The sequence below is a fragment of the Hemitrygon akajei genome, chromosome 9 (assembly GCF_048418815.1).
Source record: "Hemitrygon akajei chromosome 9, sHemAka1.3, whole genome shotgun sequence".
In the NCBI taxonomy this organism is placed as follows: Eukaryota; Metazoa; Chordata; class Chondrichthyes; order Myliobatiformes; family Dasyatidae; genus Hemitrygon; species Hemitrygon akajei.
The window spans coordinates 173,237,740-173,262,654 of NC_133132.1; positions in this window are offsets into that span (position 1 = coordinate 173,237,740).

Genomic DNA, 24,915 nt, shown 5'->3' on the forward strand with positions numbered 1-24,915 from the left:
CCTGTTTGCTCCCGTCTCTCTCCCACATTGAGATGTACAGGTTGGGGTCAGTAAGTTGTGGGCACGCTACGTTGGTGCCTGAGTAAAGTTATCCTCACTAGTTTAAGGGCCTGATGCTTGAGGGGCAATAACTGCTCCTGAACTTGGTGGTGTGGGACCTGAGGCTATCTCCTTGCTGACGGCAGCAGTGAGAAGAGAGCATGTCCTGAGTGGTGGGGGTCCTGAAGATACATGCAGCTCTCCTGGGCACTCTTTGTAGATGTGCTCGGTGGTGGGGAGGGCTATTACCTGTGATGGATTGGACTGTATCCACTTCTTTTTGTAAGATTTTCCCTCCAAGGGTATTCATGTTTCCATACCAGGCCATAATGCAACCAGTCAGGATACTCTCCATCACGCATCTGAATAAAGTATCTATCTATCTATCTATCTATCTAAGGAAGTTTGTCAAAGTTTTAGTTGATATGCCAAATCTTTGCAGACTTATAAGGAAGTAGAGGCGCTGCCACGCTTTCTTTAGAAATGACACTTCCAGGACAGATATTTTCAAATGATAACGCTGTGGAATTTAAGGTTGCTGACCCTCTCCACTTCTGATCCCCCAATGAGGATCTGTGGTTTCCTTGTCCTGTGGGCAATAATCAATAAACTAGCTGCACCACTGTCCGGTGTGGAGGGGTCACTGTACAGGACTGGGAAAAGCTGCAGAAAGTTGTAAACACTGCCAGCTCCATATGACCACTAGCCTCCCAGCATCGAGGGCAACTTCAAAAGGTGACAAGGAGGTATTGAGACAAAGGACTTGAAGCTGCTTATTGATTATGTTTGAGGGGATGATGGCATTGAATACCGAGTATTCGATGATTGAAAAAGAAAAAGAAAGCAGAATGTAGAATATGGTGTTTGAGAGAAATCGAGGATGCAGTTGCACAAGGAGCTATTGAAGCCTGAGTCTCAGAGCTTATTGATCAGGTCATTGGTTTATTACGGTGGGTGAAGTTATCCACGCTGATTCGGGAACCCGATGGTTGGGAGAACTGAAAGGGGAAAAGAAATGGGTTGGAAACTAGAGAAAATTTGCAGATGTTGGAAATCTGAGCAACACACACAAAGTGCTGGAGGGACTCAGCAGGCTAGGCAGCATCTATGAGAAAAAGTACAGTCGACGTTTCGGGCTGAAACCCTTCAGCAGGATTGAAGAAAAGAAGTTGAGGAATAGCTTTCAAATGTGGAGGGAGGGGAGAGAAATACAAGGTGATAGGTGAAACCCTGGAGGGGGAGGGATGAACTAAGGATCTGGGAAGTTGATTGGGGAAAGAGACAGAAGATCATGGAAGAAAGAAAAGGGGGGGGAGTATCACCAGAGGGAGGTGATGGGCGAGCAAGAGGGTAAGGTGAGAGAGGGAAAAGGGAATGGGAAGTGGTGAAGGGGGGGGGTGGAGGCATTAACGGAAGTTAGAGAAGTCAATGTTCATGCCATCAGGCTGGTGGCTACCCAGACAGAATATAAGGTGTTGTTCCTCCAACCTGAGTGAGGCCTCATCAGTGGAGGAGCCATGGACTGACATATCGGAATGGGAATGGGAAGTGGAATTAAAATGGGTGGCCACTGGGAGATCCCGCTCGTTCTGGCGGATGGAGCATAGGTGCTCGGTGAAGTGGTCTCCCAATCTACTCTGGGTCTCAACGATGTACAGGAGACCACACTGGGAGCACCGAACACTGTAAGTTACCCCAACAAGACGTACAGGTGAAGTGTCACCTCACCTGGAAGGGCTGTTTGGGCCTGTGAATGTTAGTGAGGGAGGAGGTGTAGTGGCAGGTGTCGCACCTATTCCACTTGCAAGGATAAGTGTCAGGAGGGAGATCACAAGGGAGGCGAGTAGGGAGCGATCCCTGCGGAAAGCAGGAAGCAGGTGGGGGAAGATGTGCTTGGTGGAGGAGGCCGAGGAGAGCTGGGCTATGCACATCCTACAGATGCTCAGTGGAGAGCATCCTAACAAGCTGCATCACTGTGTGCTGCGGAAACTGCACTGCGGCTGACAGGGAAGCTCGACACTGTGCAGTCAAAACTATCCAAGGCATCACAGCACTAGGGCGTGCCTGTCCTTGATGACTGGTATAGAAAAAGGTGCCGGAAATAGCTCGAGCAGTTCCTTTCCCCAAACAGTAGGGCTGATCGATACGTCCACCAGCAACTCACCCCACCCTTCCCCAGCCAGATTCACCTTATGTACAGACACTCCTGTGCCTAGCCTCACTTTATGGACACAAAAACAATGTATATAAGCTGCCTTATATAGAAATCAGTCTATGACATTCTCCCAAGCCCGGCCAACCTGCATAGGTGAGGCACAGCAAACACTCCAGCATGCTAGCTGATGCACCATCAATAACTCTCTCTGAGACGTGAAGGCGAGATATCGGCTTTTATTGACTGGAAGAAGGAACAAGCAGTAGTTGACCACCATACTACATCCTGGAGACTGAGGGCCGGGCTCAGGCCTCAATCGCCTTTATACCGGGGTCTGAGGGAGGAGCCACAGGAGCAGTCAGAAGGGGGCGTGTCCAGACAGGTATATGTAGTTCACCACATTAGCACAAAGTACACCACAGATGCTGTATCAAAGCAACACGTACAACACGCTGGAGGAACTCAGCAGGGGCCTGAAATGTTGACTGCTCGTCTCCACGGGTCCTGATGAAGGGTCTCGGCCCGAAACATTGACTGCTCGTTTCCACGGATGATGCCCGACCTGCTGAGTTCCTCCAGCGTGTTGTACGTGTTACTCCAGCATGCCAACTGTGCCAGAAGAGGGGCACTTTGGAGCATATCCTCAGTTGCTACCCGAAGGTGTTGGGGCAAGGGCAATACCGCTGGTGCCATGACCAAGACCGAAGGTCTATAGCGGACGCATTCAGCACAACGATTCAAGACAATAAAAATCAGCATGCTCCCAAACAGTCTATCAGTTGTATTAGGGTGGGGGAGAAGGCTTAACATCGGCCTAGCTCCTCAGGAGGGCTTCTTGCCACTTCACGAGACTGGCAGCTCAAGTTCCCCGAGATCATCGCAGCTACTGTGCTCCACCCAGACATGGTGTTAATATCGGAGTCTGGAAAACAAGTGGTCCTGCTGGAACCTACTGTCCCCTGGTAAGACTGGATTGAAGAGGCCAACGAGTGCAAGAGGGCTAAATACACAGATGTTGTTGCAGAATGCTGGAGCAATGGCTAGAGAGCTCGCTGTGAGCCAGTGGAAGCTGGGTGCCAGGGCTGGAGAGCTCGCTGTGAGCCAGTGGAAGCTGGGTGCCAGGGCTGGAGAGCTCGCTGTGAGCCAGTGGAAGCCGGGTGCCAGGGCTGGAGAGCTCGCTGTGAGCCAGTGGAAGCTGGGTGCCAGGGCTGGAGAGCTCGCTGTGAGCCAGTGGAAGCTGGGTGCCAGGGCTGGAGAGCTCGCTGTGAGCCAGTGGAAGCTGGGTGCCAGGGCTGGAGAGCTCACTGTGAGCCAGTGGAAGCTGGGTGCCAGGGCTGGAGAGCTCGCTGTGAGCCAGTGGAAGCTGGGTGCCAGGGCTGGAGAGCTCACTGTGAGCCAGTGGAAGCTGGGTGCCAGGGCTGGAGAGGTCGCTGTGAGCCAGTGGAAGCTGAGTGCCAGGGCTGGAGAGCTCGCTGTGAGCCAGTGGAAGCTGGGTGCCAGGGCTGGAGAGCTCGCTGTGAGCCAGTGGAAGCTGGGTGCCAGGGCTGGAGAGCTCGCTGTGAGCCAGTGGAAGCTGGGTGCCAGGGCTGGAGAGCTTGCTGTGAGCCAGTGGAAGCTGGGTGCCAGGGCTGGAGAGGTCGCTGTGAGCCAGTGGAAGCTGGGTGCCAGGGCTGGAGAGGTCGCTGTGAGCCAGTGGAAGCCGGGTGCCAGGGCTGGAGAGCTCGCTGTGAGCCAGTGGAAGCCGGGTGCCAGGGCTGGAGAGCTCACTGTGAGCCAGTGGAAGCCGGGTGCCAGGGCTGGAGAGCTCGCTGTGAGCCAGTGGAAGCCGGGGTGCCAGGGCTGGAGAGCTTGCTGTGAGCCAGTGGAAGCTGGGTGCCAGGGCTGGAGAGGTCGCTGTGAGCCAGTGGAAGCTGGGTGCCAGGGCTGGAGGGCTCGCTGTGAGCCAGTGGAAGCTGGGTGCCAGGGCTGGAGAGCTCGCTGTGAGCCAGTGGAAGCTGGGTGCCAGGGCTGGAGAGCTCGCTGTGAGCCAGTGGAAGCTGGGTACCAGGGCTGGAGAGCTCGCTGTGAGCCAGTCAAAGTTGGATCCCAGGGCTTTGCTGGCCTTTCAATTACAGCGGACTCTTAAACCCTTTGGAGTAAAAGGACTGCGGTGCAGAAGAGCCACTGAGATCATTCTGGAGGCTGCCGAAATGGCCTTGTGGTGGCTGTGGATCTGGGGGGGGGGGGGAATCCGTGGATTATTGCACCACTTGGACACGTCAGGGGCTGATCACCCCCGGCTGGCTCACCCGGGCGAAGGTGTCTGATGATTAAAGACCCAAAACATTTTACAACCCCAGGTTCCAAGTAACACCAGAAGGTGTATTCTACAACTAGAAACACAGAAACGTAGAAACCCTACAGCGCAATACAGGCCCTTTGGCCCACAAAGCTGTCCTGAACATGTACCTACCTTCGAACTACCGAGGCTTACCCATAGCCCTCTATTTTTCTAAGCTCCATGTAGCCATCCAGGAGTCTCTTAAAAGACCCTATCGTTTTTTATAAATTTATGACTTACATTTAAAGTTTATGATTTTTTAAAAATTTATTTTGTTCTTTACCCTATTATGTTTTTGTACTCCATCGGATCTGGAGTAACAATTATTTTGTTCTCCTTTACACTTGTGTGCTGGAAATGACGTTAAACAGTTTTGAATGTTGAATCTTGAATTCCTGAAGTTTGCCATTAATTTCGGAAGTAGCTGTGTAAGACTGAAGACTGGGAAGGGGAGTATATGTAACATACTGCAGTCTTACTGGGAAATAGGAATGGAACATCACAGCTCCTACCACAGACTTGATGGGACAGATTACGTTCAGGGACAGGCCTTCCCCTGTGGAGAGTTATGAACGGACAATGACCTCACGTATTCGCTGCTTTGTTCTCTGTTTGAGTTATTTGTTTTTACATTTTGTATTGTAATAAGTAGGGAGGATATTTTGGCAGAAGTTTGATGCATTTCAATTTTGTAGCAAGGACCAACAAAACAGGACAGCAACAGACTGACAACATAAATTTCCTGATGAAGGGTTTCTGCCCGAAATGTTGACTGTTGGCTATTTCCATGGATGCTGCTTGCCCTCCAACATTTTGTTACTTTGGATTTCCAGCATCTGTAGAGTTCCTTGTGATTATTACTTCCCAGGAGACTCTGTCAGATTAAAAGGAATTTTCTGGAGTTTCGAATAATTTCTGGAGCTTTGTAACTCCAGAAACACATCATCGTTATGTGCCGTGTCGTATGATATGGGTGATCATGGTCTCATGACCATGATTGTTCTTGGCAAATATTTCTCCAGAAGTAGCTTCCCATTGTTTTCTTCTGGGCAGTGTCGTTACAAGACGGATGACCCCAGCCATTATCAATACTTTTCAGAGATTATCTGCCTGGCGTCAGTGGTCACATAACCAGGACATGATCTGCACCAGCTGCTCGTACGGCCATGAACCACCTGCTCCCATGGCTACACGTGGCCCTGATTGGTGGTGGGGTTAAGCAGGTGCACCTTACACTTCCTTTGGTAGAGACACACCTCACCCCACTGCCAATTCCAGAAACTATTCAAAAGAAAAACATGGAAACTGGGGATGCGTGAGTACTTAGTTTCGACCTTAGTGAGGCACACACATGACAGGGTGGTGTAACTTGTTTATTTATTCAGAAACAATGTGGAACAGACCCTTCGACCCGCACCACCCAGGAACCAATTTAACCGGAACCTAATTAGGGGACAATTTACAACAACAAATTCTACTTCCTGAGGAGACTGAGGTCCTTTAACATCTGTCGGACATCTGAGGATGTTCTATGAGTCTGTGATGGCCAGTGTTATCATGTTTGCTGTTGTGTGCTGGGGCAGCAGGCTGAGGGTAGCAGACACCAACAGAATCAACAAACTCATTCGTAAGGCCAGTGATGTTGTGGGGGTGGAACTGGACTCTCTGATGGTGGTGTCTGAAAAGAGGATGCTGTCCAAGTTGCATGCCATCATGGACAATGACTCCCATCCACTCCATTATGTACTGGTTAGGCACAGGAGTACATTCAGCCAGAGACTCATTCCACCGAGATGCAATACTGAGCGTCATAGGAAGTCATTCCTGCCTGTGGCCATCAAACTTTACAACTCCTCCCTCGGAGTGCCAGACACCCTGAGCCAATAGGCTGGTCCTAGACTTATTTCCACTTGGAATAATTTACTTTTATTGTTTAATTATTTATGGTTTTATATTGCTATATTTCTTCACTATTCTTGGATGGTGCAACTGTAACAAAACCCAATTTCCCTCAGGATCAATGAAGTATGTCTGTCTTTTTTAACCAACTACCCTGTATGGCTTTGGACTGTGGAGGAAACCAAAGAACTGGAGCACCCGGAGGAAACCCGCGCAGTCACGGGGAGAACGTACAAACTCCTTACAGCGAGGAGCGGGAATTGAACCCTGGTCACTAGTGCTGTAAAGCATTGTGCTAACCACTACGCTACTGTGCTGCACATGACATATGACATTCATGTACTTTTAATCATTACGGGTTATATGTAATGTAGACAACAAAGAATGCTTAATCAAACAATGTATTTACAATATTACTGAAATATTAAATACACTACACAAACCAAAGATGGGGTTCACACACTGAACATGGAGAAATACAGACTTATACAGCTAGAATATGCCACTTGCAACTAATGGAGAGCAGTTTTGAACAAAGTATTAAATCTCCTCGGGAACTGATCTTTTTATTGGCTCAAGTCCCCCGCCTGTGGCTAAACCTATTACAGCCAAAGTTGCAATTTTTAATCTGGTTCCTTCCACAATGCAAGAATGATATAGTGAATATTAGCCAAACTATGAGACCCACAAGCATTGCTGATGCTCTGTTGCAAAGGCACAACAAACACTTGCACACCACACGACAGATAAAGCCAATGTAACAGCTCACGCCTCATTCCTCCCCCTCACCAGACTCACTGTGTCACTAAATGAGTCAGGTAGAAATAAGATGACACACCACAAATTCATGGCCAAAAAATTATTCAACCTCATTGTAATGTATAAATCATCTTGTGTATTAATGCACCATTATCCAGCATCAGCAAATGACTCCTTTATTCCCCTGTGGCTCTGTCTGTGTCATTTGAACAGGGTGACTCTACAAGGAATGCATACAACTCTTAGAGCAGATTAGGACTATTTGTTACCAGCCATTATTTTGCACTGAACTATAAGGAGCATTTCATAAATCTGAAATGAAAACTGGAAGCTTTTGTTACCAGCATCATTTGTGTGTGTGTTGTATATATCCCTCTCTCTCTCTCTCTCCCTCTATGGCATTTGAACAGAATACATTTTTCAGAGCAGAATATGGCCATTTGGTATAAGCTATTTTAAAGATAGACTTGGTGGCTACTTTATTAGGACAGCTACTCAATAATGAAAATATCTAATCAGTTAATCATGTGGCAGCAACTCAATTCAAGATTCAAGATTGCTTAGTGCCATTTCCTGTACACAGTTTTAAAGGAGAATGAAATAATTGGTACTCTGGGTCCAATGGATCACAAAAAATACAATAAGATAAAGAACACAATAACTATAAATACATAAGATAACTTATATAAATTGATTGATTTTATGTCCATAAAGTGACGCTAGGCTGTAAATAGGTGACTGACAGGCGATAAAGTTTAAAGAAGTAAATTCATTATCAAGGAACATATATGTAGTCATATGTAATTCTGAGATTTATTTTCTTGCAGGCATGCTCAATAATTTCACAATAGAATCAATGAACTTGAGTGTTTAACCAGTGTGCAAAAGACTACAAACTGTGCAAATATAGAAGAAAAAATTGATAATATTAATCAAAAATATACAATAAGAGACCGACAAATTCAAGATGATAAATGGAGAAAATGCTGAGAAAACCAGAAACAATCCAACACATTATAGGAGCCTGCAAAAGTTTAACTCAATCTGATTACTTACAGAGGCACAATCAGATGGCAAACGTCATTCACCAAAATCCTGCTTTAAAACACAAATTCATAAATGAAATCACACCTTACTATAAATACAATCCAGTTTTTGAGTCAGCGATTACAGACAGGGCAATCCATAATAACTGTGCAGATATAATAATACAGGATAAACAGGTAAGAACAACTTATTTAATAGATAAAGCCATTCTAAAAACACATAAACAACAGAAAATAATAAGTGAAAAACACCAGAAATATGCAGAATTAAAAGAGGAAATTGAATGACTTTGGAACATGAATATATACATTGTCCCAACAGTAATAGCGACATCTGATATCATCCCCAAGTTGCTGCACAATAGCATTAAACAATTAGACAATATTTATGTAAATTTGCAGAAAGCCACAATACGCAGAATTACCAGCACTCCCCATTAAAATGGTCTATTTTGCATGGAAGGTCAAATTTATCCAAGGGTTATGCCTCAGCCCACTACTATTCACACTGCTGATGCATGACTGTGTCACAGGATTCAGCTCAAACTGTATCATCCAGTTTGCAGATGATACAACAGTGGTTGAACTTATCAAGAACAATAATGAGGTGGAGTATCAAGGGGAAGTGGAGCTGCTGGTGGATTGGTGTGAGAAGAATGACACAAGCCTGAACATGGAGAAGACAAAGGAAATCATTGAGGACTTCAGAAAGGTGCAGACAAACCATCTCCCTCTGCAAACATATGGATCCTCCATGTGCACCAAGTTCCTGGGAGTTCACATCTCAGATGACCTCATCTGGTCTCTCAATATCACCTCCCTGAACAAGAAGGCACAGCAGTGCCTCTACTTCCTAAGAAGAATGAGGCAAGCAAAGCTCCCACCCCCCATCCAACATCTTAACTGCATTTTACAGTAGCACCACTAACAGCATCCTGACAATTTGCATCTCCATCTGGAGTGGGAGCAGTGGAACTGTGGTGAACTACATATACCTGTCTGGACACCCCCCCCATTCACTGCTCCTGTGGCTCCTCCCACAGACCCCTGTATAAAGGCGATTGGAGGCACTGCTCCTCCCTCAGTCTCCAGGATGTTGTGTGATGGTCTCTTGCTGCTGACAGTGCTTTCTTCCAGCTAATAAAAGCCTATCTCGCCTCACGTCTCCGAGAGTTATTGATGGTGCATCAGGAACATCAGACCAGAAGTCCCTACAAAGGACTGTGAGGACAATAGGGTCTCCCAACTATCCATCACAGACATTTATCAGGAGAGCCGCATGTGCAGGGCCCTTATTGTTATTCATTTTCAATCTTTTTTATTGATTTAAAAGAATAAGGATAAATACAGGTCAGAGGAGAAGTTATCTCAAATACATATTTCAATAATAGTACAAACAAAGAAAGGAATATACACTGTCAAAATCATATATAGTATTAAGCTAATATAAAGAAAAAAAAAAGAACCACATCTCCTCTAAACAATTCAGAGGGCCTTAGTGTTAGTAGGGATCCACCCATCCATCCAGCATCCTCTTTGACTTTCTACCATCAGGCAGGAAGGAGACTGTGATGCAAGAACGGTCAGGATGAGAAACAGTTTCTTCCCTCAGGCCATTAGGTTTCTGAAATCCCAGCCGCATCAAAATCAACATGTCCCTGGTTAATCCATTCTGTACCTTACAATATTTAATATTAATGCATTTTAGTTTGTTATTAATGTGTGATTCACCTGTAGATTTTATCCCTACCTTCATAAGTTATCGTGTGTTATGTGTAGTACAGTACTATGCCTTACACCCTGGTTCAAAGAAACGTTGCCTGATTTCTATACACATTATATGGTTATATATATTATATAAATGTATATAGTTAAATGGCAATAAACTTTACTTGACTTGACTTTTGAACTCCTTTCCATTCATATGTGTTATTCTTATACTCAGAAGATCATCCACAACAGAGCAGCACCAACTCCAGTGGATGGATCATGTCATCCGGGTGTTTAACTCGCGTCTCCCCAAACAGATCCGTCACTCCCAGTTGAAGGAAGGTCCACGAGCCCCTGGTGGGCAAAGGAAACACTTCAACAATAATATCAAAATCAGCCTGAAGAAATTCAACATTCCAGCTAAAACCCGGGGGAAGACATTGCACTCAATAGATGCACCTGAAGGAGATCTGTACCAGAGGGAGCTGCGCTACATGAAAACAATCTTTTGCTGTGCCGCAGAGAACAAGCGGCAGCTGAGAAAGGAGAGACCGAACAACCAAAAGGCCCGACCACTAACCACAGCCGCTACCTACTCTTCCCCACACTGCACCAGAACGTGTGGATCACAGATCGACCTTTCAGCTTCTACAGGCACCTGAGGACCCACCAAAAGACGACGCCTCAGGGGAACATCGTACTCGATTGGAGTGATCTCAGTACTGAGAGGGCATGCTCAGAGTGCACACCCAGGAGAAGCATAGCCACAACACACTGTATTTTTATTTATTATGTATTCACCTGAGTAATTCATTTTAATGACTGATTCACACATCAATAATTATAGACCAATATCGTATCTATTCTATCATCGTCAGCCCGCATTTACCAACAGCTGATGCAAGCTGGGTGAACACCAGACATCCACAGCCAACTCTTTTCAGAAAATATATAAGGAAGTGAAGCCATCAAAAGTTAATAATCACTCCGGGAGAAGAGGGTGTACGTCAGCAGGTGACAACTGTATGATCCTGGAGGTCGGTCTGCATTTGTGAGAAGGAGTACAGTAGATACCATCTCATGGGGATAGCCCATCTTCAGGAGGTTTTAAATGCTCTAACCTTAAACATATTGAAGATCTCCGACACCTTTGCACTGTCCACTTTCATCATTATTCCAACATAGCGAGGGACCAGAAATAAAAATAATTTTCAAATGCCTCAGAACAAATCCAAGCTACCAGCTCTGTGTCTAAAGTTATTTTTGTCTGCTGAATTTTGGTGTTGGTATTGGTTTATTCAGGTGACAAGGGGAGATATGCCTCTACCAAAGGAGGTGTAAGCCACTCCTGGGTGCTGTCCTTACAAGATGGGTCACCCCAGCCATGACCAATAATTTTCAGAGATTGTCTGCCTGGTGTCAGTGGTCACATAATCAGGACTTGTGATCTGCACCGGCTGCTCATACGACCATCCACCACCTGCTCCCTTGGATTCACATGACCATGATCGGGGGGCTAAGCAGGTGTCCAAGGGTGACCTACAGGCTAGCGGAGGGAAGGAGCACCTCACACCTCCTTTGGTAGAGACGTATCTCCACCCCTCACCCAGTGAGCACAATCCAAACCTGTAAATATCTAACCATACTATGTTTTTATTCACCTATTTTACTCACACTAATACTTCACTTAGCACTCGGGATGCATTCACAGGAACAAGACTGCTAATGGAACCAGTGCTAATTGGATCATAATACCTCCAGTGGCTCTGGGAAGTTACTGTGAAACCCTGCCCTACCCACTGAAGTGCCGAGGACAGACAGCAATCTAGTTTTCCACCAGCACTCCTGCAGCATGAAGAACCGTCTCATAGCAGTGAGAGGGCTGGTAGGGGCCATGTAGGGGCAGATGATGTGACCACCCTTGACCAGCTGCTGGATACAGGCACTAACTGCTTCACACATGGACACTATATTTTAGGGCCTCATAGATAAGAAACGATGTTCTGGCATCAGAGATGGTCCAGTGGAGATTCACGAGAATGATCCTGAGAATGAACGTATTAAAAGCTTCGCAGATGGAATACCATCCTGGGAAGTGTATGTTCATGTGCTTTGGCAGCAGGAATAAAGGTGTGGACTATATTCCGATTGGAGAGTGAATCCAGAAATCAGAGGTGCTACGGGACTTGGGAATCCTCATGCAGAATTCCCTAAAGGTTAACTTGCAGGTTGAGTGGTAAGGAAGGCAAATGCAATGTTAACATTCATAGTGAGAGGACCAGAATATAAAAGCAAGGATGTAATGCTGAGGCTTCATAGACTGCATTTGGAATATTCTGAGCAGATTTGTGCCCTATATCTAATAAAGATTGTGCTGGCTTTGGAGAGGGTCCACAAGAGAAGGTTCTCGAGACTGATCACAGGAATTAAATAGTTCATGCATGAGAAGCATTTGATAGCTCCTGGCGTGTCTTTGCTGGTGGAATGAGGGGGGAAATTTCATTGAAACCTATCGAATATTGAAAGGCCTCCATAGAGTGGATGCGAAGATGATCTTTCCAATCATGGGAGAATTGAGGACCACAGGACACTGCCTCAGAATAGAAGAACAGAGATGAGGAGGAATTTCTCTAGTCAGGGGTGGTGAATCTAGGAATTCATGGCCACAAGTGGCTGTGGAGGAAAAGCTACTGGGCATATTTAAAGCAGAGGTTGATAGGTTCTTGATTAATAAGGGCTTCAAAGATTATGAGGAGAAGGCAGGATAATGGAGTTGAGATGGATAATAAATTGGCCACGATGGAATAACAGAATAGACTCATTGGACAGAATAGCCTAATCCTGCTCCTATGTCTTATGGTCCACACATGAAGATGCTTAGCAAGTTACGAGCCCATGGCATTTCAGGAAAGATTCTACCATGGATAAAGTGGTGGCTGATTGGCAGGAGGTAAGGGGTGGGAATAAATGGAGCCTTTTCTGACTGGCTGCTGGTGACTATTGGTGTTCCATACAGTTCTCTGTTGGGACCAATTCTTTTTATGTCATATGCCAATGATTTGGATGATGGAATTGATGGTTTTGTTACAAAGTTTGCAAATGATATGATGATAGGTGGAGGGGCTGGTAGTTTGGGGAAGTTAAAAAGACTACAGAAGAACTTAGACAGATTAGGAGAATGGGCAAAGAAGTGACAAATAGAATTTAGTGTTGGGAAGTGTATGATGAGGCATTTTGGTAGAAGAAATAAAAGGGTTGACTTTTTCTAAATGGAGAGAAAATACAAAAAAACTGAGATGCAAAGGGACCAGAGAGTCCTTGTCCAGGATTCCCTGAAGATTAACAAGCAGGCTGAAGTCTGTGGTGAGGAAGGTATTGTGAGGTCAGCATCCATTTCAAGAGGACTAGAATATAAAAGCAAGGATGTAATGCTGAAACTTTATAAAGCACTGGTGAGGCCTCACTTGAAGTTTTGTGAGCAGTTTTGGGCCCTTTATCTTACAAAGGATGTGCTGAAACTGGAGAGGGTTCAAAGGAGGTTCACAAAAAAGATTTCAGGATTAAACGGCTTGTCATATGAAGAACATTTGATGGCTCTAGGCCTGTGTTCTCTGGAATTTAGCAGAATAGGGGATGGCCTAATTGAAACCTATTGAATGGTGGAGGTGGAGCGAATGTTTCTTATGGTGGGATGTCTAATACCAGAGGACACAGCCTCAGAATAGAGGGGTGTCCTTTTAGAATGGAGATGAAGAGGAACATCTTTAGCCAGAGGGCAACTGTGGAATTCATTGCCACAGGCAGCCATCGATGCGAAGTCTTGAAGTACATTTAAGGCAGTGGTTGACAGATTCTTGATTGGTCAGGGCATGAAGGAATTCAGGGAGAAGGCAGGAGATTGGGGCTGAGAGGAAAAATGGATCAGCCATGATGAAATGATAGACCAGACTCGATGGGCCAAATGGCTTAATTGTGCTCTTCTATCTTATTGTCTTAGGGCCTGACATCACATTTGTTACACGTGACGAAAGTTTCAGCCCCCTCCCCCCATGGTCTTTGTTTACAGCACAGTTCTCTTCATTCAAGAGATTTCTCATTGATGACAGGTTCACCAGTGGTGTGATAATGTTGGGTTTACAAACCGTAAAGTTCTAAATTCAAACAAAGGCATGAAGACCTATTGGATATAAATAGCCACAAGTACTCTCACTAAAGAGAGATTATGCTGTAATAGCCAATGTTCACAGAGTAGTTTACTTCCCTATTGAGTCTCCACAGTGAGGTTAGCTGCCAATGCCTACTATTCAAAACATTCTTAAAACACAAACCATTTCCAAAGCACATGTTCCTTCGTTCGTTCTGTACCATGTTGTATGTTCTCATGATCATCCACCCCCTGTTCCCATGGCCTCATGTGCCCCTGGTCGGGGCTAGCAGGTGTTACACCTTGCCACGGTGACCTGCAGACTAGCAGGGGGAAGGAGCACCTTACACCTCCTTTGTTAAGACGTATCCACACCCAGCCACCCAAAGGAAGGCAGAAGTAACTCAAACAACCATACATTACAACAGGGGTGTGCAGAAGAGTTTCTCTGAATGCACAAAACATCAAACCTTGTGGGGATGGCCTACATTCAGTGGCCATTTTCTTAGATACAGGAGAACTGGAGGCACCAAACATAGTGGCCAATGATAATGTCAGTAGTAATAAACTTGATTCCAATACTAACGATTGCAAACAGTTCAGTTTAGTGAGCAATTACACGACTCCAATCCAAGCAGAAAAAGCATATAAAATGAAAATGATCACTTTGAGTCTGTTAAGAAACTTCACAAAAGGTTTATCAACCTGTTTATAATGACTGCAAATGTCATAATTTCACAAATATTAATCTTATCACGTAATGTGTCTGGATCAAAAGAAATCGAGATGAATACATCTGCTGCCTGATTATTTTGTGCACTTCAATGATTTCATTATGCATCTCCTAGGAGACCGTGGAATCTGCTAATGCCCATCTTTAGACCTTTCATGATACAAACAAAGGTTAACCATTATTAAATGTCTACATTCTGGCACATACATTTGGAGTTTAAAAGAATGAGGGGAGTGATCTCATTGAAACCTATTAAATGTTGAAAGGCCTAGATAGAATGAATGTGGAGATGATGTTTCCTATAGTGGCGGGTGGGGGGGGGGGGGAGGGTGTCTAGGAAGAGAGGACACAGTTTAGAGTAGAAGGATGTCCATTTAGAACAGAGATGAGGAGGAATTTATTTAGTCAGAAGGTGGGAAATCTGTAGAATTCATTGCACAGATGACAGTGGAGGCCAAGTATATTTAAAGTGGACGTTGATGCATTCTAGATCAAAAGGTTACAGGACAAGGCAGGAGAATAGGGTTGATTAGGATACTAAATCAGCCACGATGGAATTGTGGAATAGACTCATGAGTCGAATGGCCTAATTCTGCTCCTATGTCTTATTTTTTCCACTCTTGTCTTCATGGAAACTTATCATATAATAAGTTCTCTTTTTCAGTACTTTCAAAGCCATGAGCAATGGTAGAGGAATTTAGGTGGAGGAAGGGTGAGGGGTGATGGGGAGATGGAGGAAAGGTGAGGGATGATAGGGAGATGGAGGAAGGGTGAGGGGTGATAGGGAGATTGAGGAAGGAAGAGAGATGACAGGGAGATGGGGAGGGTGGGGGGATGATGGGGAGGTGGAGGAAGGGTGAGGGGTGAAAGGGATATGGAGGACGAGCAAGCGGTGATATGGTGATGGAGGGAGGGTGAGGGGTGATAGGAATATTGAGGAAGGCTTTGCGGTGACAGAGAGATGGACAATGAGTGAGGGATGATAGGGAGATGGATGGTGGGTGAGGGGTGATATGGAGGTGGAGGAAGGCTGTGGGATGATAGGGAAATGGAGGATGAGGGATGATAGGGAGATGAATGGTGAGGGATGATAGGGAGATGGAGGGTGGGTGAGGGGTGATAGGGAGATGGATGGTGAGGGATGATAGGGAGATGGAGGAAGGGTGAGGGGTGATAGGCATTTGAACGAGGAAGAAGTGGACATACGGCAGAGATGGGAAATATTTAGCCAAGACCAGCTTTGCTATGGCAATGAATTGTAAGGGGAGCCCAATCGAATACCTGTATGTCAATAGGCAGACAAGGAGTACATTCTCAACCCGGTGTTAATGTGCTCTAACAGCATATCTGTGGGACATGTCATGGTGCCCTGGACTGCCATTCCAGAGTTCAAATCCCACCATGGTAGCTGTGGAATTTAAATATAGGTAATTGCCTGTAACAAATATAAAAAATCATCCTGCAGGCTGTTCACATCATTACCAGGAAGGATGTAGTGAAAGAAAAGTCTTTGGCTAATCCAAGGCCACCCTCACCATGGCAATGATTTGTAACGGGTTTACACAAAGCTGTGTCAATGCGTTGAAACGCAGGATCTGTGGGATCTGCCATATGAATCAGGCTGCAGGAGAGAGGACTGAACCAATATCGGAGATGGTTGGGTTACAGCACAAGTGACTAGCTCTGTATGAGGCAGTAAAAGCAACTTGCTCTCAGTTTCAGCCTGGAAGATGAGGTGGTTTTCCCGAGCTGGCTTTGGACGTTGCAGCAGTGCTTGAGGCTACAGACACATGGGGAAAAGGAGGAGAGTGATGGAGTATTGTAGTGTTAGATGCAGAACAGTCCTGCAGACTTGTCACAGGTGCTCCATTAAGTAATCCATAAGACCATAAGACATGGGAGCAGAATTAAGCCATTTGGCCCATTGTCTGCTCTGCCATTTCATCAGGGCTGATCCATTTCCCTCGCAACCCCATTCTCCTGTCTTCTCCCCATAACCTTTCACACCCTAACTAACCAAGAACCTAGCAACCTCTGCCTTAAATACACCCAATGACCTGGCCTCCACAGCCACCTGCGGCAACAAATTCCATAGATTTCTTCTTCACCTTCAACTTCTACTACCCATAATGCTTTCCCCTTACATTCCTTCTTCACCTTTCCTGCCTATCCCCGCCCTGTTTCCGCTCCCCCACTCCTTGATCTTTCCTCTGATTGGTTTTTCACCCGGCACCTACCAGCCTTCTCCTTCCCACCCTCCCCCCACCTTCTTTATAGGGCCCCTGTCCCCTCCCTCTTCAGTCCTGACGAAGGGTCTCAGCCCGAAACATTGACTGCTCATTTCCACGGATGCTGCCCGGCCTGCTGAGTTCCTCCAGCTTGTTTGTGCCATAGATTTGTCACCATCTGGCTAAAGAAGTTCCTTCTCATCTCTGTTCTAAATGGTCACCCCTCTATTTTGAAGCTGTGTCTTCTGGTCCTAGATTCCCCCACCAAAGGAAACATTCTCTTTATATCTAGGCCTTTCAAATTTCAATAGGTTTCAATGAGATTCCCCTTCATTCTTCTTACTTCCAATGATCACAGGCCCGGAGCCATCAAGTACTCCTCATACAATAAGCCTTTCAATCCTGGAATTTTCATGAATCTCCTCTGAATCCTCTCCAATGCCAGCACCTCCTTTCTCAAATAAGGGGCCCAAAGCTGCTCACAATACTCCAAGTGAGGCCTGACCAGTGCCTCAGCATTACATCCTTGTTTTTATATTCAATTTGCATTTAGTTTCTCTAATGTAGAAAACATTGCATTTTAATCACTTCATGTCCATTAACAGTGCAGCTTTCAGAACTCAACTATTACACATAACCAAGTGTAGGGCTCTCAGTACCATTAACTGTGGTATTAACTGTTCAGGCAAACAAAATGGCTGCTCTGTATTGTTATAATGAAATGGCTTCTCTGTAATGTTACTTAATGCTGTAATGAGTTTCTGCAACTGGGTTATGACCGTAGATAAGGGGGGAACTAACCAATGGAGAATTGTTATGCTATCTTGTATCTGTGAGCTGAGCGGGAGTTTGTGCTCTTTTTCAGGAAGCGAGCGAGGAGGACGGATGTGTGGGGAGCGGACTGCAGTTCCAGGGCGGCAGATACTGGACGTCAACAGTTTGGATGGTGGCCGAAGGCTCAGAAGGTCGTTGTAGATGGAACCAGAGGCATACGCTCCAACGTACTAAAATATTATGTGCACAAACTGTTAAACTTACTGATTTGGCACCTTTAGGTTATCTGTTTCTACTAACCCATCACTAAGGAATAACTATAAAGTTGGAATTATTTCCTCGCCTTTGGTTTATTGTCTGATATTTGTGTTGCGAGCGTGTACTGGGAGGGGCATTACACCGTACCTACACCGAAGTATTGCACTATTGGCAGGGCGACGGTGGTTCACCCCAGGCGAACGGGGGAAAATTAGGGGCACGGATGCTACACAAGCAATTCTGTCTTGTAACACACAATGTCTATGGAGAGGAATAAACAGTCGATGTTTCCAGCCGCGACCCTTCATCAACATTGGAAAGGAAGGGGGAAGAAGCCCGAAGAAGTGGGGGGTGTTGAGTATTTAATATGTCAGTAATATTTGAGTGTCATTACAAATATATTGTTTGATTAAGCATTCTTGTTCATATAAGTAATTCATTAAGGGTTATATCTAAAAGTACATAAATGATATATGTTGTCATGCCTACATGCCATTCATTCAGGCCTCACATAAAGTAAAAATGAATGTTCTGAAGTTATTTCCCAACTCCCTTGTTTTCCTTTCAATTAGCTTTTATGTTTTGGAGTTACAAAACATAACACGAGGAGGGGAAGGAGTACAAGTTGACTGGTGGTAGGTAAGACCAAGTTCAAGTTCAAGCTTATTATCATCTGTCTGTAACCAAACGAAACGATGTTCCTCCAGACATAGAGGGAAGCTGGGTGGATGGGGATGGAGGATGAAATAAGTAGCTGGAAGGTGATAGGTGGAAGAGGTGAAGGGCTGAGGGAGAAGAAATCTGATTGGAGAAGACAGTGGACCATGGGAGAAAGGAAAGGAGGTGGGGGACTAGAATGAGGAATGGAAAAAGAAGGGAGAAGAGAAAGAAATTTCAGTCTTGTATCGTTTCCTCTTTTTTCCTCTACTAGTAATCTGAAATTTTCTTTATTCCGTCAACATTGCTTGTCCTTATGCATCTTTTATCATTCACAAACTTTTACAACATCTTTCAGCCAACATCATCCCTCACTTACATCCTATCACAAACATTCTCTTTTGTTCTCCCTGCTCCTCCTCATTTTCTATACAGACCAAACCAATTTTTATCAATAACATTTCCCAGTTCTGATCATAAATTTAATTGGTTTTGTACGTAGATTAACTGACTACTATAAATTTCCCCTCATGTAGGCGGATAACAGGAGAGCTGGCTGGGAAATTAGATTGGTGTGCATGAGGGAAGAGGCTAAAGTGAAAAATAAGTGGGGCAATGGGTCTAGTAGGATTGCTCACAAGAAACAGCATAGGCTCAACAATCTCCATGATATTAGAAAATATATTAACAACTAAAGTTCACCAACCTGAAATGCGAAACCTGGCAAAGAGACATCTCCCACAAGGGAGTGTTAGTGTTGCATCTAAATGGAGAATCTAGTGAGAAGTGAATTTTCATTCTGCAAATCTTCGGCACAGATAAACCTTCACAGTGCTGCCAGGATAATCAAGGACAAGACCCACCCAGCCAACACACTTTTTGTCCCTCTTCCCTCCGGGAGAAGGTTCAGGAGCATGAAGATTCGTACGGCCAGATTTGGGAACAGCTTCTTTCCAACTGTGATAAGACTCCTGACCCGGATCTGGGCCGTACCTTCCAAATATCTGGACCTGACTTGCACTACCTTACTTTCCCTTTTCTATTTTCTAATTATGATTTATAATTTAAATTTTTATTATATTTACTTCGATTTGTACTTCAGGGAGCGTGAAGCACAGAAACAAATAACACTGTGATGATTGTACGCTCTAGTATCAATTGTTTGGTGACAATAAAGTATCAAGTAGTATCACACATGCAGAGACAGATTGCATCTAGAAATGCCTAAACACAACATTAATATTATTCACAAGGTAAATGAAAATTCTGCTGTGCCTTAATGACAAATGTAGATTAAAAACTTGAGCACTTATCCAAGCAATTATCAAAAAACTAAACAGATAAATCTATTGATATCACTTATCTGGTACAATAAACTGCAATTCTCCCTTCCTTCCCCTCCCCCTCCCCGCTCCTATATCTTTTTCATACCCCATTCTGGTTCCGCTCCTCTTTCCCTTTCTTCCATGGTCAACTCTCCTCTCCAATCAGATTCCTCCTTCTTCAGTACTTTACCAATTCCACCTATCACCTTCCAGCTTCTTACTTCAGCAAATAAAATCACATTAAAATGTGCTCATTAGCTCCTAATTTCATCAATACCTCAATTGTTACCTGTTATACAGTTAAAAATAAGGAACTACCTTTCAGAAATTATACTGTGCAAAAGTCTTGGGATGCCTAAGACTCTTGCACAGTACTGTAGTAATTTTATGTATTGCCCTATACTGTTGCCATAATAAAAAACAAATTTCATGACATATGTGAGTAATGATAAACCTATTTCTGATACAGATCTCTATTGGACTGAGAGCCAGAAGGGGACAGGGAGACATGGCTGGGAAAACAAGAAAGGAGAGGGTAGGGAGCGGGAAGCACCAGTGAGAATCATACTGTAATGATCAATAAACCAATAGTTTGGAACCAAATGACCTTGTCTGGTGTCTCAGTGTTGAGTGTGTCTGCACACATGCCAGCCCCTGTCGTTGGCACTCCATCTCTGCCACCTGTCCCACACCCCTCCTGCGGTGCTCCACCCTCACCATTCCCAACATCCTTTGCTCTGCTCCACATTGGCAAATACTGCACTGTGCAAAAATCTTCCCACCCCAGCTATACATATGTGCCTAAGACCTTTGCACAGCACTGCATAAACCACAGCTTCAGTTAACAATTGTCAGCCAAGTATAATACTATAAACTGTCAGTAGAAGCTAACTTTGTTCTCTTTTTTTACTGAACTTCCTTACCTCCTTCTCTTCTTGAGTTTCCATCTATTGGCAAGAACAGACTTCAGCCATGAGAACCAGATATGCTCAGTTAGAAACCAGTGATGAGATGTATTTAATTGGCATTAATTAGACTGGATCTATGAGTGCATGGCAATATGTTGAGAAGAGTAGCAGAATTGCGAGACTCCTAAACTCAGTCCCACGATTGATGAAGGCCAATACACCGTATGCTTTCTTAACCACAGAGTCAACCTGTGCAGCTGCTTTGAGTGTCCTATGGACTTGGATCCCAAGATCCCTCTGATCCTCCACACTGCCAAGAGTCTTACCATTAATACTATATTCTGCCATCATATTTGACCTCCCAAAATAAACCACCTCACACCTATCTGGGTTGAACTCCATCTGCCACTTCTCAGCCCAGTTTTACATCCTATTAATGTCCTCCTGTAACCTCTGACAGCCTTCCATACTATCCACAACACCCCCAACATTTGTGTCATTAGCAAACTTAGTAATCCATCCCCCCACTTCCTCATCCAGGTCATTTATAAAAATCATGAAGAGAAGGGGTCCCAGAACAGATCCCTGAGGTACACCACTGGTCACCAACCTCCATGCAGAATATGACCTATCTACAACCACTCTTCGCCTTCTGTGGGCAAGCCAGTTCTGGATCCACAAAGCAATGTCCCCTTGGATCCCATGCCTCTTTACTTCCTCAATAAGCCTTGTATGGGGTACCTTGTCAAATGCCTTGCTGAAATCCATATACACTCCATCTACTGCTCTTCCTTCATCAATGAGCTTAGTCACATCCTCAAATAATTCAATCAGACTCATAAGGCACGACCTGCCCTTGACAAAGCCATGCTGACTATTCCTAATCATATTATGCCTCTCCAAATGTTCATAAATCCTGCTTCTCAGGGAGAGAGAGAACCTGTGGGATGTTGAATTTCGAATGAAATGCGAAGCCTTTAGGGTAACTTTGGTTTGTGTCTTTGCTATCGCTTAGCTCATGATTGTGCTCGGTAGCAGGTGCTCCTTTTGTTTTGCTGGTGGGGGGGGGTGGATTGTTGTACGCCACCACTTACACGCAAGAGAGAGGAGCTGGAGGGGAATTTGGGGTTCTCACGTTTAACTGTCGTTCATTCTTTGGGGCACTTCTCTGTTTTTGTGGATGTTTGCGGAGAAAAAGCATTTCAGGATGTATATTGTATACATTTCTCCAATGTTAAATTCGACCCTTGAACCTTTGATCTTCTCCATCAACTTACCAACCACTGAAGTATGACTCACTGGCCTATAATTTCCTGGGCTATCTCTACTCCCTTTCTTGAATAAGGGAACAACATCTGCAACCCTCCAATCATGCGGAATCTCTCCCATCCCCATAGATAATGCAAAGATCATTGCCAAAGGCTCAGCAATCTCTTCCCTCGCCTCCCACAGTAGCCTAGGGTACGTCTCGTCTGGTCCCGGTGACTTATCCAACTTGATGCTTTCCAAAAGCTCCAGCACATCCTCTTCATTAATATCTACATGCTCAAGCTTTTCAGTCTGCTGTAAGTCATCCCTACAATTGCCAAGATCCTTTTCCATAGTGAATACTGAAGTATTCATTAAGTACCTCTGCTATTTCCTCCAGTTCCATACACACTTTTCCACTGTCACACTTGGTTGGTCCTATTCTCTCACGTCTTATCCTCTTGCTCTTCACGTACTTGTAGAATGTCTTGGGGTTTTCCTTAATCCTGCCCGCCAAGGCCTCCTCATGACCCCTGCTGGCTCTCCTAATTTCATTCTTAAACTCCTTCCTGCTGGCCTTATAATCTTCTAGATCTCTATCATTACCTTGTTTTTGAACCTTTTGTAAGCTTCTCTGTTCTTCTTGACTTGATTTACAATAGCCTTTGTACACCTGTACCCTACTACCCTTTCCCTGTCTCATTGGAATGTAACTATGCAGAACTCCAAGTAAATATCCCCTGAACATTTCTGCCGTACATTTCCCTGAGAACATCTGTTCCCAATTTATGCTTCCAAGTTCCTACCTGATAGTCTCATATTCCCCTTACTCCAGTTAAATGCTTTTCTAACTTGTCTGTTCCTATTCCTCTCCAATGCTATGGTAAAGGAGATAGAATTGTGATCGCTATCTCTAAAATGCTCTCCCACTGACAGATCTGAGACCTGACCAGGTTCATTTCCCAATACCAGATCAAGTACAGCCTCTCCTCTTGTAGGCTTATCTACACACTGTATCAAGAAACCTTCCTGAACACACCTAACAAACTCCACCACATCTAAATCACTTGCTCTAAGGAGATGACAATCAATATTTGGGAAATTAAAATCTCCCACCACAACAACCCTGTTATTATTACACCTGTCCATGATCTGTTTCCCTATCTGCTCCTCAATATTTCTGTTTCTATTGGGCAGCTTATAAAAAATACCCAGTAAAGTTGTTGATCCCCTCCTGTTCCTAACCTCCACCCACAGAGACTCTGTAGACAATACCTCCATGACTTCCTCCTTTTCTGCAGCCATGACACTATCTCTGATCAGCAGTGCCACACCTCCACCTCTTTTGCCTCCCTCCCTGTCCTTTCTGAAACATCTAAAGCCTGGAACTCGAAGTAACCAATCCTGTCCTTGATCCATCCAAGTCTCAACATCATAGCTCCAAGTACTGATCCACGCTCTAAGCTCATCTGCTTTGTTCACAACACTCCTTGCATTAAAATAGACACATCTCAAACCATTGGTCTGAGCGCGTCCCTTCTCTCTCACCTGCCTATTCTCCCTCGGGCTTTCTCCAAGCTTTCTCTGTTTGTGAGCCAACCACCTCTTCACAAGTCTCTTCAGTTCAGTTCCACCCCACAGCAACTCTAGTTTAAACTCTCCCCAGTAGCCTCAGCAAAACCCCCTGCCAGAATATTGGTCCCCCTCAGATTCAAGTGCAACCCGTCCTTTTTGTACAGGTCACACCTGCCCCAAAAGAGGTCCCAATGATCCAGAAATCCTAATCCCTGCCCCCTGCTCTAATCCCTCAGCTGTGCATTTATCCTCCACCTCATCCTACTCCTATATTCACTATCGCCTGACACAAGCAGTAATCCCGAGATTACTACCTTTGTGGTCCTGCTTCTCAACTTCCTTCCTAACTCCCTGTAGTCTGTTTTCAGGACCTCCTCCCTTTTTCTGCCTACGTCGTCAGTACCAATGTGTACCACGACCTCTGGCTGTTCTCCTTCCCACTTCAGGATATCGTGGACGCGATCTGAAACATCCCGGACCCTGGCACCTGGGAGGCAAATTACCATCCGAATTTCTTTCTTGCATCCACAGAATCACCGGTCTGACCGCCTAACTATAGGATCCTCTATCACTGCTACCATCTTCTTCCTTTCCCTACCCTTCTGAGCCACAGGGCCAGACTCTGTGCCAGAGGCACAGCCACTGTTGCTTCCCCAGGTAGGCTGTTCCCACCAACAGTACTCAAACAGGAGTACTTAAGGGGGACAGCCACAGGGGCACTCTCTAGCATCTGACTCTTGCCCTTCCCTCTCCTGAGTGTTACCCACTTATCTGTCTCCCGAGTCCCCGGTGTGACTACCTGCCCATAGCTCCTCTCTATCACCATCTCACTCTCCCTGACCAGACGAAGATCATCGAGCTGCATCCCCAGTTCCCTAACGCGGTCCCTAAGGAGCTGCAGCTGGATGCCCCTGGTGCAGATATGGCCGTCCGGGAGGCTAGGAGTCTCCAGGACTTCCCACATCTGACACCAAGCACAGAACACTAGCCTTACACACATATTTAATGCCTATATTCTACACAGGCAACATACCTCGCCTCGACCCGTTATCTTCTAAGCCCCAATCAACCAAAGCCTCCAGGCTCTGGCTGATGTCCACGCGCTTGCACAGTCGTGCCTCGATCAAACTGCTGAAG